Below are 17,300 nucleotides of genomic sequence, written 5' to 3'. Positions count from 1 at the left end.
GTCAGAAAGTTCTAGAAAACTAAATGCTGAATCCAAGATGGCAACATAGTTCAAAGTTATCCAAGATACTCACTCGGGTCAAGTACAAGATCATCTAATATGGCCGTCGCGGAACCCCATATACAAGTCTGAATAAATTTTTTAATGGATTTACATGTTTAACTATCTGTCTACAAAAGAGGACAATAACCTTTCTTAGAGAAGCATGGTCCATCTAGGGGGAGCTTGCGACCCTGCATGAGGAAAATGACATCTCTCTGGGAAGCTTTCAGTTCTGTATATTTTTCAGGATAATAAAGGGAAATATTTTCTTTAAAAGGGACATATTCTTCCAAACAGGTATTTTGCATATGAATATGTAAATTTTGGCGAATAATGAGGTTCATTTGAGGTGATTTTGCAAACTGGTAATTACGTAATTAAAGATGGCCAACATGAATCCCTGAATCCCGACCCTAGACACGGTGCCCACATATGAATCAAATCTATCCACTTACGTTACTATTTCCATTAAGTATATATGCAATTATTGTTCTATTCGTGGTTTTTTTTAATTCATGGAAGTTTTCAAATATGGTACCATTTCCCCGCCCCCATTAATTTTAGCCTTATAAATTACACGATAGGTGTTACCTCTGTTTGTAGTGTTAGAAAATAAATATTTTACGGTTATAACTTATCAGTATCTCTCTGCAGCTAACCTTCAGCCTGTGAACACTCTTTTTCTGCTTATATATTATTTTATATTTTGTTGGATTATTAAAAAAAAATTAAATAATAGGTTTTTAGAGATCAATTTTTTTTTTTTTTTTGTATTTTATCGACATCATTTATTCAAATAATCACAAGGACTTACATGGACAATGTAATATCTCGAAAATGTATGACACTATGATAGGTGAATATTAGAACAGTTCCCAAATAGCTGTGCTCTCTTTGACTGTGGCGTTAAGAGTCCGGAACATAAAAAAATCTGTGTATCTATTTATCTTCATGCGCTATTAACACGACCATAGTAAGTATCATTATAAATTAAATGATTATAAATAATGGCTTTCAAATCTTGTGCGAACGATCTGTGTTCTATGTTATGGTTATTTTTGAATCGTGAACTGTATATTGAATATACAGGTAGAGTGCGGGTCATGCTGGGCAATGAAAATTTTCGTGGACAACAAATACCGTATTATCTTTGAAAGATTTGTGCAATGGGAGTGCATGACTTGATGTAAGCTTTTGGACATACACCATTGCTAAGCACTTTTTCTGTAGAAGAAAACTAAAAAATACCCAAAAGACAAATATGTGGCCACATGTATGTAGGTGAAACTGGCAGAGCTCTATCCACCCGAATCAAAGAACACAAAAATAACTGCAAGAAGGGTGAAACCCTAAAATCCAGACTTGCTGAACATACATGGGAAAATAGCCACAAAATTATCTGGGAAGACTCCACACCACTCATACAGGAACCCAATAAAATAAAAAGGAAAATCAAAGAATCAGCCTTCATTATTAGCAATAAAAATATTTTCTGCCAGCAGAGCATTGAATTAAAAAATATGTGGATCCCTTTGATTAAGAGAAAAACATCCCTGCAGCACAAAACAATAGCCAATACTCAACCTACTATAACCAAACCGCTTTAACTCCATGGTGCAGTTCCCGAAACGTCGCTTGTTTCTGTTTTGGAAAAAACTATTGTGTTTGTTTCGTATTTTCGTTTTGTCGTGTTTTTGTCTCGTTTCAACTGTTGTGCTGAATTTTACTGGGTTCAATATTTTTGTGCTGTCATCATTTGTGCTTTTTTTTTGTTCTCTTAGTCCATTTTTCTTTGTTTCTCTTTCTTTGTTGACCATATTCCGGTTATGGAATAATATGTGGTGTTTATATCCTGTTGTCAACAGCAATTTTTTGCTTAGTTTGTGTTTTTGTCTATTGGGTATTTTTAAGTTTTCTTTTACAGAAAAAGTGCTTAGCAATGACGTATGTCCAAAAGTTTACAATAACATATACCGTACCTACGAACAGGTGGAATTTTGTTCATGTAAACAATGCGATAGCATAAATATTCAATTTGTACATTATAATTGCTTTAAATGTATAATTTCATCTCATTTGTTTATGTACTTCATGACCAGAGAAGATATCAACAAACACTTGACACCAATAGACCAAGTTCTAGCAAACTGAGAAATACCTTTTCTCATTCTTATACTCGGAATTCACCAAAAACTATTAGCGAAAAAACAAACTGGTTTTGCGTACACAAAGAAATATATATATTAATTATAAACCTAAATTGTAACCTAGCGGCGAATTTGTTGTGCGCAGTGGTGCCAACGTTGCGACGCAGACGGACAGCGCTCCGGCAGTGACGCTCGCCACCGCTAGATAGCATGGCGAGCGGCGGCTGCGAAAGCGGCGGTGACCTGCAGCCCGCCCAGGAGGATATGGCAGCGCTCACACATGACGTGCGCCAGTTCAAGGAGGCACTCGGTGGTCTGCGCAGCTCCTGCTGCCAGGATGCAGGTGTGAAACGAGGATGCGCAGTGGTAACAAAAGTGATTCCCATAACTGAAGCACAGCGGAACCTTAAGGGCGAGCAGTGCTCCGGGGGCCTCCCTTGTTAACCATGTACACATTTATTTGTTAATTATGGTGTTTTTATGGGGGATGGGATAAATAGGAACCAAAATACGCCATATTCGTTTCAATCCTTTTTAGGCTATAAAAATTTCCATCATTTAAAAAATATTGTATTTATTAAAGCATAGGTACCATATGTTTTACTTAAATGTTTAAAGTTATTTTTTACTGGCTACTGCAAAATTTCATTGGCTTTTAAAATTATATTCTGGGGTGTGACTACAAGTGTAATAATAATGTCACTAGATACTATGTTATTTTTTATAGTATTGGAAAATTTCTTTTTTTTTTTGTGATCGTTGCCTTAACGAAGTTAAAATTTCAATATTAAATGTTTTTTATTGTGTAGGCATAAAAAGGTTTGATACCAATATGGTGTTTTTCGGTTTCTAACTTTCATCCTTAAATTGGTGTTAAAGGCTTTTATGCTGCGTGCAGCTATTACTATGAGCGGTGATGAAGCATGTTTTAATTTGTAACGTTGCCTGGAATGTGGCAGAAGGTTTGGGGGGAGGCAGGGAAGACAAGGCCGGTATTCTGACGAGAAGGTAGAAGCGGTTTACAATTAAAAAAAAAATTGTTTCATTTTGTCTGTAATAGTGTATTGGGTGTATATTATGACCACCATATTAGAAATAATTATTTTCTGGTCATTGCTTGCACAGTTTCTGGTTTTGCTTGGCTTCACTTTTGCTAGCATATGCTCCATCTGGATTTCTCCAATATATATCCTAATTTTTTTGTATTAAATGTTATTTTATTTACATGTAGTTAATTTGTTTGGTTTAAGTTTCACGAGTTTGAATTTCTTTGTGTAATTAAATTACAATTATCTTCAATTGTTATTAATATTTTTATGTTACCTACAATAATCAATTGTTGGTACCAATCTGATCGATTTTTGTTGTGCGTGCTCGCGCCTGGAGCGCTAAATTCATTCGCAGTAGTCAACATGGGAGTGGCCAGCATATACGTAACATCTCTTGTCCACAGATACCACGTGGGATCCAGGTTAGAATCTAACCTCATTTACATTTCGCATGAAATCTCAAATTTACTCCAGGCAAATCAGAAAATGCTGGAAAGCGCAATGGCGTTAAGTGAGCCATGATGCTGAGCTGAACAAAAAAAAAATTGTGGGAGTGTGATTTACAATCGTGAGTTGCGATGGGCAGCGACGCGCCCGAAGCTGGCAATCGACCGTGAATTTTTTGAAGGTTTCACAATAGTGCGGCCAGCAAGAAATCAATTTCAAAAAATAATAATAATATTAATAGGCTTATGTGACATACATCAAACTAGTTTAATATTTCAATCAATAATCTTTCAAAAATTTAAAACTGAAATTTTTGTTATGTGAAAAAAAACTGATTGTCCATCGTATGTGTCAAAGTTCTAATTAACTGTTGCTTAATGTATCGCACCGCAACGCAATGCTTATGCTGGGTTTAAGAACTTAGCTTAGAAATGCAAGTCACCAGACTTTCAACAGTACAATTATGGAACTGTAAAACTGTGGAAAACATTTTCTTCATCAGCTATTTTTTTCATAATTATTAATACTTTTCATTAATTGGTGTGGAATTCTTAATCATCTGACTAAACTATTCAATTGCTTTCCTTGCGCGCGATGGTTTAATAAGTGAAATAGTGATACGTGTGTTAAAAAAAAAATTGTAGCCTTCTTTACAATTTACGTCTCCTCTTTAAAAGTTTTCTCAACACACAACATGAAACATAAAAGGCGTAAATACAAGACAAAAACCAAGATGTTAAAAATTGGCCAATATTTAAGTTACAGTTTTTGCCTTTTGTGTTGTAATATATGAAAGAGTATTTGAAAACTTCAATTAGGTATTTAACATGTTTATTTCTTTTTCTCTTGCTTTTATGCATTTCCTACGTGGTTTATAAACCGAGCCTTAGCGCTATTGTGAAACACGCTTACTAGCTCAATAGATATATCACTCTGGATTACAAAAGGTGGAGTAATTTTGATTTTTTGGTATTTTGAATGCAATACCCGTCTTTTGATAAACCAAAATATTTCTCTTCCTACAGTGCATTTTTCGTTATCTTGAATAAACTGTTAAGGAAAAAAAAACTTTTTCCAGTTTTTCTTCAAAAACTCGCTTCAAATGCATTTTAGGCCAAAGCCATTATAACGAATTTTAAAAGGCATCAAATATTCTGAAAGATTCATTGTTAAAATAGTAGAAAATTCTACACAGGCACTGAGATGAAGAAGCTGTGAATATCTGCCAAGAAAAAAAAAAAGAATTTCTGATATTTTCTGTGCAGTTGAGTCGATGCGGTGCTCGTTCCTGTCTGTTGAAAAGACCGCTTTGCGTCATTGTTTCGTGCTGAGTCATGTGTTTTCATTCCTCCCTTCATTATGTTTCCCCTTCCATCCAACCATTGTTTACACACCTCTGCGTATGCGCCGTGAGTGTATGATGTGTGTGCGCGCGTGCGTGAATGTGTGCATGCGTGTGTGTGTCTCTTAGGTTTTTTTTTTTCATTCATAAGGACAGATTAGAGGGATCTCTTTTGTTTGTGGGCTCAGGATCTTCGCGAGGGCGGCACGAGTCATGTAAGTTTATTTAGGGAAATTAACGTATAACTGTATTCTATATTCTGTTTCGGAACTGCCCTGGAAAATGTATTTTGCTAGCTTTTGTATTATTGGCTTGTCGAGCTGTGCGCATACCAAAGTTTACTTTTATTTTATTTGAACTCTTGTGTCATGAAGTGACTGTGGCCAGGTCTCTTTGGCAGCAAAAGTTTTTTGTTCATTCTCACGGGTTGTATATTATAATGGTAGTTAGCGCTTGCATTGCTCGTGTTTTGGTGGGCGGTTACATTAGGCCGCGTCAGGTCCATTTGACCATTTGTGTAGTGCCTTCACTGCTTTAATGTTTGGGTCACTTGTTTTCTTGCGTTGGTAGAGTCGCACTTTTATGTAACTAAATCGACTTGTTTCTGAGTCTTACTGCAGTTCCTGTATTGTAGGATGTTCCGTACATTTGTTACCTTAACATTGTTTCCCATGTTTGAGAGTAATGTAATCATAAATTACTTTTGGGAATACTATTAATTTATATTATGTGCATTGTCGCGATGTTTGATGATAAGTGTAAATAGGTCAATAGGAGTGTTGAAAGGCCCATTGCATGACGTCGTGAGGTGGTTCTTTGTAACGATGCATAAACGTTTGGGAGTAACTATTGTTTCTATGTTATAGATTCAATTGTTATCATTGTGAGATAATTCTGTCAGGCTGACATTGTTGTTTCTTTCATACCTAGCCCTTGGTTTTACTTGTTTATTAAAGGAACATGTGTTCGAGTTAACTATCAACATTTTTGGTATTTATCTACAACTTTTAGTTTCCTAACTGTAAAGCTGTTGCTTAATGCACACATCTTGGGAGCACATTGTTGGTCCTTTGTCTTGTTAAGACACTAAGGGTTTTGTGCCGCAGAGGACTTGGAGACTGCTCAGTGGCAGTCACAGATACCTCTTACAGTTATTCTACTTTGTGTGTTCCCCAATGGCGGCACAGCATAATAACCATTCTTGTAGATGTTTTAATATTCTACTAGATTCATTAAAAATAAGGTAATTATTTGCAATGGATATTGATAAAATGTTAAATAATTGAATTTGGACTGGAAACTGCAAATCTTACCCAGTGTTGAAATAAGTATGCTTCAATATTATATCATAATCTATTATGTGTATTAAATTTATGTTTCTCACGAATGAAGTACTAACGTTACATGTAATATTATTATTATTATTATTTGAGTGCCTACCAACAGTCAAAGCCTTTAACAGGTAGGCACTTAACAAATATTACATAAAGAAACAACAATAACATACACAAAACACAATGATAAACACAACAATAAAAATGGGACAACACAAACCTAAACACATGACAAAGGACCGTTATAAGATTAAGTAGCTAAATTTGTCAAATTTAAATTAATTCTTATCAATGAAATAAAACATTATTGACATCAGAAGTTATCTTAACTGCAAGAAAATTAAGAATTCAAAATATCTTTCATAGAGAATTTTGCCCTTTGGAAAGGGTCTAAATCTTTCAAAATATCATTACAATTATCAGTACACCGTTTTGATAGCTCATTTTTTATGTGATACGTTCGAAAGGGTCGCATTGTTCTATGATTGAATGAAGGAACTCGAAGACCAATTTTGTTTAATATTTCAGTGCTGTGGTAAACATTTATAAAACAATTTATTACAAAAACAGTATCAGAAACTTTCCTTCTAAACTGCAGTGTATGCGTGTTCAGGGTTTCAAGGATTAGATCGTAGTTAAAATTCTCTGAATTATCATCTATTAAATGTTTGTTATAAATGTATCTGAACAATTTCTTTTGTATATTTTCAAGTATATTTGAGTCAGTGGTAGTTATAGAGTTCCAGATGACAGAGCCATACTCTAATCTCGATCTTACTAAGGTAAAATAAAGACTAATTACAGAATCAAGAGAGCTAGCCAAATAAGTTAAATATTTTATAAGCCCAATTATTTTGTTTGCACTTGCAATTAAATTATCCACGTGGTGATGAAAGTAAAATTTTGAATCTAAGAGAATACCTAGATCACGCATACAATAAGTTCTCTGTATCATGTTGTTGTTTATTACATAGTTAAAATTTTCTGTATATGTTTTCCTAGAATATGATATTATTTTAATCTTCTTAAGATTTAATTTCATTCCGTTAGTTTGACACCACTTAGTTACATTATTTATATCTTCTTGCAACAATAAACAATCACTTGGTGTTCTAATGGTACTATATATTTTTAGAACATCCGCATAGAGCAAAGCTCTCGAATGCTGAATAACATTAACTATGTCGTTTATAAAAATTACAAATAAGTAAGGTGATAAGGTTCCACCCTAAGGAACACCAGACGGTGCATTAAAAAATGAAGATAAAGTGCTACAAATACGAACAGCAAAGGATCTTTCATTTAGATAGTTACAGAACCAATTAGTGTAGGAAGCATTCAAACCAAAACTAGTTAATTTATCTACAATTAGAGAGTGCTTGCATGTATAAAATGCTTTACTTAAATCGAAATATATAGCATCCACTTGTTTGCGGGATAAAATTTCGCCGTACGTATAATTAACAAACGCAAATAAATTTGTGATCGTAGTTTTACCAGGTACAAAACCGTGTTGACTATCCGCTATTAAATGGGATGTATGAAAAGAAATATGTTTATGTTTATTTTTTTCAAAAACTTTAGAAAAGCCACATAAAAGTGATATCGGTCTATAATTAGTAACTAATTGTCTATCACCTTTTTTTAATACTGGGACAACAATAGCTTGTTTCCATAATTTTGGATAGATTCCAGAAGTCAGACTTTTATTGAAAATGTGAGCTAATATAGGTGCAAATATCTCCTTGCAGCCTTTAATAATAAAGTTGGGAACACCATCTACTCCTGCTGATTTGGTTGATTTTAGACATTTAATAGCCCAAAGAACGCGGCTGATTGTAATGATAGGTGGCATTAAGTTAGTTTCATACTTATGCGTTTGTGGTTGGAACTGCACATCACGTGGCTGATCATAAACTTCAGCAAAATGTTTACCAAAGGAATTGGCAACAGCAGCTGGATCACTTAATAGTACGCTATTTTCGATAACTTCAAGAGACTGTTTGTAACCTTCCTTCATAATTTTAACATAGTTCCAGAATTTAGATGGGGATGATTTTATTTTGTTATTTATATTTTCAATCCATTTGTTTTTATCTGATTTAATTTTTATTTTCACTAGTCGTCTTAAGTCTGAAAATTTATGGTACTGAATTTCATTATTTGTTTTTTTGTACTGCCTAAATGAGTGTTCTTTGCGTTTCAAAAGATAAATAAGTTGTTTCGGAAACCAATGTGGGTATTTAGATTGAAATTTTGTTGAGAGAGGAATACAGTGTTCCAATGCATTTACCATACTATTTGTTAAATATTTAACCATATAATTTACATTGTCCATATGATAAATACAATCCCAATTTAATTTTAGTAAAATCTCATAGAGAGAAAGGTAATCACCTTTACTGTAGTTCCTGAAGCTGGATTGATAATTAGGGTTATTAGAATTATCTTTATTGGAATAAGTTTTAATGACAATGTCTAGAGCAGGATGAGAGTTATCTTCATTGAAAAACGGGTCGGGATGTTTATCAATACTAATAACATTCATGTTAGAGAATACAATATCAAGCATACTATAAAATGATAAAGTATTATTATGTTGTTCTAAGCCAAGCGTGTTGATTATTTCAAGTAGAAACTGTCCTTTAATTTTGTTGTAGTAATGACGTACATTTTGTGTATGGCTGTACTTCCAGTCAGTCCCTGGCACGTTAAAGTCACCAGTGAGAATAATAGGGTAAGGATATCTACTAAGATTGGCTTCCAAAAAATAAAAATAATTTTTAAAGTCATTAACAGAGAAATTGGGGGTAATATAAATATTGCCTACTAAAAACTTTGTGTTATGTCCATTATCAATTTCTACCCAAATTGCATCAACTTCAGGTATATTAAACTCCGTTTTATACAAAACATTTGAGAAACTACATTTGTCAACTGCTATTAATGCTCCTCCCCCACGTTTCATTGTAGTTGTATCATAATTACGATCCTTGCGGAAAATTTGAAAGTTATCATTGAAATAATGAGAGTTAATTGAATTTTCATTTAACCAAGTTTCCGTTAAACAGATAATTGAGAAATTGGAAGCTAAGACATTTTCATAAAATTCAGTAGATTTAGTTCTTAACCCTCTAACATTCTGATAGTACAAATGCCAGGTATCACTTTTCAACTTATTTATTACCTAGACTGTTTTTTCTGCGCCTCCGGCCGCCGCACTAATTAATCCAGTAGAAGATTCTTCAGGAGTATTTTGTCTTCCAGATGGCTCAGGGTTGTCACTTTGAGAAGAGCTGAAGGGAGTCACATTATCACTTTGCTTGTCAGGGTTATTACATGACGTGAAGAGTTGTTCATTTTTTAGATGTCCATAGAAAGGGGCTATTAAACATTCAGAAGGCCAAAAAACTGTATTGAAAATACGATCATATTCTGTTTCAGCAACTGCAATATAAAATGAAGAGTAACTATCATAACGGGTTTTTAGTTTAACTACCTTTAAACTCGTCCCTTTAAGTTTTGTGTTGATATATGAAACAATGTCATTCTCTTGGACATCTGGCGCAAAACGTGAAACAAAAATTGATTTAGTGCGGGGCCTGACAGGTTTGGATACTGTTTTAAGGTGCACGTTGTTTCTGACGCCGAGTTGTACTTGTTTCTTGGCGACACCATGCTTGGAAGTTGCTGACCCAGATTCTCCAGGTGGCTTCCTCGCGCGGCCGCGCACTTCAACGAAGCCATCAGCGTCAGCAGCTGACTGTGGCGCTATGTGCTGAACTTGTGCTATGTCTGCAGAGGAAGGCTGCTTCGTAGCGCTACCACGAGGCGCTGTACTGACGGCATTTGCCACTTGCTGGTTACTGGTATTTTTACTAGCTATATATCTATTTTTGTTATTGCCGGGTGGCTCCTCGTTTCGTGCAATCTGACTGTATGTTTTTTTCTTGACCGTATTAATGGACCCGTTTAAAGAACGATGGTCACAGATGTGTGCCTCATGCCCTGCAGATAACACACTTTCAAACATTGCCCGCAAAACAGTATTTTCCTCTTTTAGGTCTTTGACTGGGTTAGTTAGGAAATCAATTTTTTCACACAGTACATTAAGCAGGGACTCAATGCTGTTATCTAACCTGTTTGATGACTGATGTGTTGTTTTATCCTTTGGAGATAACGCGGTGTCAGTTGACGGCTCCATGAAGGAAAATTGCCACGTTGGAATCTCTTGAGATGTCTTCGAGTTGGACTTTTCGGAAGATTTTTTATCACGTTTTGGAGAAGCGAAGTTGAACATATTCGTTTCTTGATTACAAGATTCTTGATTACAAGTTTCACACGTATAAGACTCTCCTTTTTTTACACCGAGTCGGGTCGCACACTTCATATGAAGACGAGTTCCACAAACCGCGCATTTTATAACTTCTTGTCTGCCATAAAAATATTTCTCACATACCAAGCAAATTTCACCACTAGAGGGCATGAATTACTCCACGAAAAAGCTGAAAAATTTACACAATAAGAAAACAACAAATTATGACCGATTTGATAGAGTGGCAGCCGGGAGCGGGTGCATACACATCATTCTCCTACGAGCGCCACACTGCAACTGATATGATAATAATCCAACACATTTTTTGATTAATATAATATGTATAGAGAATTAAAAATGATTAAAGTATTTACAAAAACCTATATTTTTACATTATTAAATTAGAATATCCATCTTAATTTTATATTTACTTATATATACAAAATCTAAATTTAAAAATCCATAAGGTTTTGTTGTTTTAGCCCAGGTTTGTTAATGTATATATTCATCACTTCGAACAATAGACATTAGACCACCTAGTAGGTACTAGGCTCTGATTCACGTACATGTGTCACACGGAAAAGGTCGGGACTCCAGTTCGCAGTGAAACCTTTCTCGAAGATACCTTTCTAATTGGAGAGTCGCACAATGTCACCGACGTTAGCTTTAAGCTTTCGTGGATCTTTTTTCTTCATGTTGGAAAACACTGATCGAAGAAGACAATTGTTCTTTACGTCCTTTGGCATCATTTTCGTGGTAGAATGCACTGTGGAATTATACTCGCTTATTAGTTTCGGCAAGATGTCAAGCCACATGTAATTTCCGTTTGAGGTGAACTGTCGCCACATCTTGGATCGCAAAGTTCTGTTAAACCTTTCGACAACGCATGCTGTGACATTACTAAATGTAGAATAGTGTTTGATGCCATACTTCTTCATCAAAGCCTTGAAGGTTGCATTGAAGAATTCTTTCCTGAGGTCCGTTTGCAGGTGCGACGGTACACGACCTTCCTGCAAAACATTGTCCATGGCCTTGGCTACTTCAGTTGCAGTCTTTGATTTTACAGGTCTATCCCAAGCGAACTTGCTATAAACATCGATGACTGTCTAAATGTACTTAAAACCGTTATTCAATCGGGAATATGGTATCATCTCAACAAGGTACACTTGAAATAAATCATCAATTCCACGAAATATATCCTTGCGACGAAGGTATTTTCGTCTAGCAGGAGTATGAAGTTCGCGAGCGATTCTGGTTCGACTCATTGTATGTAGCCGGCTTCCCTCATTTGTTCAAGTATTAAGTCTATTTCGTTGATGTGCGGATAGTTTCCTACACTAAGTGAAGCATGTAGAATTCTAAGGCGATAAACTAATTCATTGGGGTCGCCCCAATATACATAGTCAAATATTTGACCATTTTCTAGCTTTTTTAAACCTTCACCATGTATTGTTAGTTCACTGAAGAGATTAGCGAGAATGGCGCTTTTTTCATGATCTTCGTCTTTATATACACCACTATGTGGATCGTTATCGCGAAAATGTGCATTGGTTAGCTCTAGCAGTTTTTTGTACCATTATACGTATTTGTGAGAATATCCTTTAGGCTCCCTGCGAAACAGCAATTCGTACAGACCCGGAATCCCACTCGTTTTGAACTCTTCTACGCGCAAGATATTTCCTAGTAGCACCGAGGAACCACTTATTATGTTTTCTGTACACTCCATAGGTCGTGTCATTATTCCGACTCGTAAACAATATCAGGTATGGTCGGACCATTGCATTAACTTGGTGTCCCTTTTTCGGTATTTTTTTCTTGTGTATGGACTCTGTACTCGTTAAGTCCTCTTCTTCACGATCTGCTTCATACTTTATTTTCTTTACAGTTGGCATTTCAGTAGTATAGTAATGGGGCTCCGGGGTCAGGTTTCATGTTGAGGTGCGAGGTGCCGAGCCACCATCTTGGATTGTGATGTCACGGCGGCCATTTTTTATGAGTGTGGCCTTGACCTTTGAACTTGATCTTAAATTTGACCTCCAAAATTTGTCAAAATTTGACTAAATTTGACAAAAATCCTCCAAAATCACCAAAATTTCCATTTTTTTGGGAAAAAATCTCAAAAATTTTGATAAATTAAAAAATTTTCTTTTTGAGGGAAAAATTCCCGTTAAGAGGGAAAATTTCCCGTTTTTAGTCCATAAAATTCCCAGCAGCTATAAAAATACATATAGAAGCTTAAGCATCCATGTCTACAGCCTCCGATAAGCCTCTGACGTCATCTAGGATTATGACCGCCATCTTGGATTATGATGTCACCTTTGCAATTTCCATTATGGCCGCCATCATTAAAATCTTTTTTTATTATCAGATTTTAATGAAAAAGGTGAAAATTAAAAAAAATCCAATTAATAAAATTTTAATAAAAAATTGAAATAATCAAACATTTACAGCACGAAGCTCGGAATCCTCGGTTCGCACCCGGTGAGGGCAAAAAAAAAATGAAGACCGATCCTTACCTCACAGTGGCTGCTGACCGACTGACCCCCACCACTTTTTTCAAAGCATATATATCTCAAGTTAGAAAGACGTCATGTCACCCAACTTGAAAATCCGTAATTTTAATGCTAGAGATTCGGGAAAAATTTCAAAATTCATTAAATAATTTGGCAATACATATACTGATTGATTCGATCTATTCCCGTCCTTGGTTAGATCCCTAGATGATGCAAGACATTGAAATTTTATGTAAAAAATAATAATTTTAATAAATTACTATCTTAGTGGTAAAATAAGCATAGTTTCCAAATCAAGCAACATCCTTTAAGCAATTACGACCACCATCTTGAAATCGTTTAATTATTTAGCTAGAAATTCGGGAAAAATTCCAAAATGCACTGAAAAAAATCACACATTACTTTACATATTGAATAGATACTTGATTCGATCATTCAACGAAGCTAAAAATAAATTTAATTTAAATATCAGAAAAGTGTCAGGTTTGAGGAATTAAAAACCAAAAGTTCTTTTACAAGCATAATTTTTATTACATAATATATATTTTACTACACGTACACTTGCAAAAACCAGCAATCTTATAATCATTTAGTTCCGCATCGGTGTAAATTGACAAATTCTTAGCCCCAATCGGTTTATACTAGACAGAGACCAAACAGAACATTTACTGACATAATCCTCCTCTTCTTGACAGAGTTTTTGGATACTGTGTTTAAAAGTTTGCTTCACATCGTCAGAATTGTAAATTCCTGCAGCCGATGTCTTGAATGCACACTTCTTCACTTTTTCATCAAACGGATATGGCTTTCCATACATACAGTACAACCACAAGTTTTATATTTCAAATGTCCTTTTGTGGCTACATCATCAGGAAGCTGATTGATTATGTTCTGCCTGATATTATCAAGAAAATTATAAATGTCTTTCGACTCACCTAACATATTTAGATAATAGTAGTCTTTCAATGTTCCACGAAATGCAGACTGCGCCAAGTAGAAGCCATTATCATTCACCTGTAGAGCACCGATCACAGTCTTAGGTTTAGTTCCATGTCCAGATGCCATACTAATCGGTTGCTGCGCATCTGTTTTCTTGCTTGTACGCTTACGAGTCTCCAATATAAAGCGAGGAGTCGAAATTTATGCAGGTAGTTCAGCAGTAGGCGCACGGACGTCACATTTACAGTTATTCGCATGTCTACGCAAATTATCAAGTCGAGTAAACAATTCATAACACTCATCACAGCGAAACTTCATGCGAGAAGGATTCTTTGTACATTTACTCCTCTCATGTCTCCGTACATCATGAGCAATTGAAAAAGTCATATCACAGTAGATGCAAGGATACGGCGGTGATGAAGACGAGCCTTTCAGACTCGATCCAGATACTGACGTTGCCGCTGCTGTACCATTTCCAGGAATACGCTTATGCACATCGATCATTCGCTGTTGTATAGACAACTTTACTTTCTGCAGCGCAACAGGTCCTTTGCATGTCTCTTAGTGTTGGTGGAAATTAGAATTTATTGTAAATTGCTTACGAGATTTCTCACACCCAAACATTTTTCTATAAAAAGGTTCTTAGCACATTCTCTCTTCTAGTGTCGTGGTGCATTGCTGTTGTTTAAGAAAATCTTGTCGCAGTAGCGTCACCGATGTTCTTGGTTTGTTGTCGAATCACCATCCATTAAAGTCACCATCGATGGCGAAACAGCATTCGTCGAGGTATCCTGTACAGCCAGCACTACCGGCATTAAAGTCTCTTCTGCTGGTGGTATCACGTCTGTTCAAATCTCCTCTAATGTTGACGTCGTTGTTGCCAACGGGATCTGCTCCTTCCCCGTCGTAGCTGTCGTCAAGGTTCCCGTATACGATGGTAAAACCTCCATCGAGTTCGTCTTTAAAGTCAGTAAAGATACCATCGAGTTCGCAAGAACAGGTAATTACACGACTTTTGTACCTGAAGTAACAAACTAGGTGATCCGTACACCGTCGAAGACCGTAACAAACTGAGCGACCTGCTGTCTAGGACTCGCTTATATACATGCACCGGATGGAATAATATACTAGTCAAATCAAGAACAATTTACCATAATTCTAGAGCCAAAACAAAGTTAAAAATTGAAGCACCATCAACAAAAAGAAAGTATATTTTGGAAGCACCAGAAACAAAAGGCTCCACATTTGGAAGCACCATAAAAAAAGAAAGCACATTTGGAAGCATTTTCAACAAAAAGGAAGCACGTTTTGGAAACACATAAAAAAGGCAGCACATTTGGAAGCACCATCAACAAAAAGGCAGCACATATTGGAAGCACCATCAACAAAAAGGAACCGCATTTTGGAAGCACAATCAAATAGGGAGCACATTTGGAAGCACTATCAAAATGTCAGCATATTTGGAAGCACAAGTTACGAGAACTAAGTCTTAGTTAGAAATCAGAAAAAAAGAAATATAAACATTAAATTTTTATTTTCAATATGTAATTTATTTTTCAACATTATACAAATACATGTAAAATAAACCATTATTGTATGTAGCCAGCTTTCCTCAGTTCTTCGAGTATGAAGGATATTAACTTTGATGCACGAATAGTTTCCTGCACAAAGCGAGCCATGTAGAAGTCTTAGCTGGTCAACCAATATGTTTGGATCTTTCCATGATGTGTAATCAATCTCTTCTACCACTTTCTTACTTTCTTGTTTATTATAAATACTTTTAATAACACAATCGTCCCAGTGATCATAATAAGCACTATCTCATTTATTTATTATAACACGTCGTTTCAATCGTTATGGTCTCAGGACACCACCACAGTCTTCGATTTTGTCAGCTTTAGGTGCTTCATCACAGTTTATGCCTTTGTCAACAGCCTCAGAGTCACTGTAACAATTACTGTAGAAGACATCCTCTTCACCCAGATTACCGTATGAATTCGATATCGATGATGTCGAAGTGTCATTATCGTCTTAATGCTTCCTTTTGAGGAGTCCATCATTTTTACAAATAAGGAAAGATCTACTTGAATTCGGCTGGAATGTATTCTCACTTTTTACGTTAAGTATTCTTCCATTGTCTTCAATCTTCCATAAATAATAACCGTCCTTCAATTTAAGTTCTTCATCGAGATCGGAAGAGCCACGAACATAATCTCACCCAAGACAAGGAAAATTATTGTCGTAATTCAGATTACTTTTTCTTGTTCTAGTAGATCCATCGTTGTCCTCTTACTTTTATGCAGGCTTAACGTTACAAGTTCTGTCATGTCTTTTTAAGCTCTCTCTCCGCGTGAACGACTTGCTACATCGAACACAATTTATCATATTGCGTAGTGGAATTTTAACACAGTCATTCTTCTCGTGTTGTCTTCCATTCTTTCTCAAGATAAATTCTTTGCTGAAAAACTTACACCTGTGTCCTTTCGATACAGCGACAGACACCGACTCGGAATTTATATTAGTTACTGTGACTAATGTTAGATACAAACTGACATTTTTCCAATTGGAACCATTACTTAAATATATATTTTTTTAATATTTCGTCAGCGAGAGTTACGTTATCTCATGCAAAGGTACTTGTTGTAAGTAGTTCTGCTTTTCAACAACAGATGACACCACGTGTTGCTTGCAGGTAAATATTATTTCTTTTTTTCATGCGGGATGCAGGATGCTCACTAACGATCGCAATAGAGGGATAGCTTCGCTAGACTCCAAGGAGAAGGAAGTTTGTTCTTCCAGTTAGTGTTTCCCAGATTTTTCAGGGGATATTATTATCTGACTGAATAATGTTTTATTTTAAATTACACCTGATAATAATATTGCAAGTGTTGATTTAGTAGCATAAATTCACTATTTAAATGTAACCTAAAATAAAATAAAATGTCACATTAAGTGTGAAACACCTTCATGGAGAGATCGGTTCTCAGAAATAACCAGTAGCACTTGGAGAAACTACAGGATTGATCGCAAGCACACGGAGAAAACCATCATAATATTGATAAGAATAATTAGGAGCACATGGAGGAAACCATCATAATATTGACAAGAATAATCAGGAACACACGGAGAAAACCATCATAATATTGACAAGAATATTTAGAGCACACGGAGT

This window comes from Bacillus rossius, chromosome 2 (assembly GCF_032445375.1).
Source record: "Bacillus rossius redtenbacheri isolate Brsri chromosome 2, Brsri_v3, whole genome shotgun sequence".
Lineage (NCBI taxonomy): Eukaryota > Metazoa > Arthropoda > Insecta > Phasmatodea > Bacillidae > Bacillus > Bacillus rossius.
Note: the sequence above shows the minus strand (reverse complement) of the source record.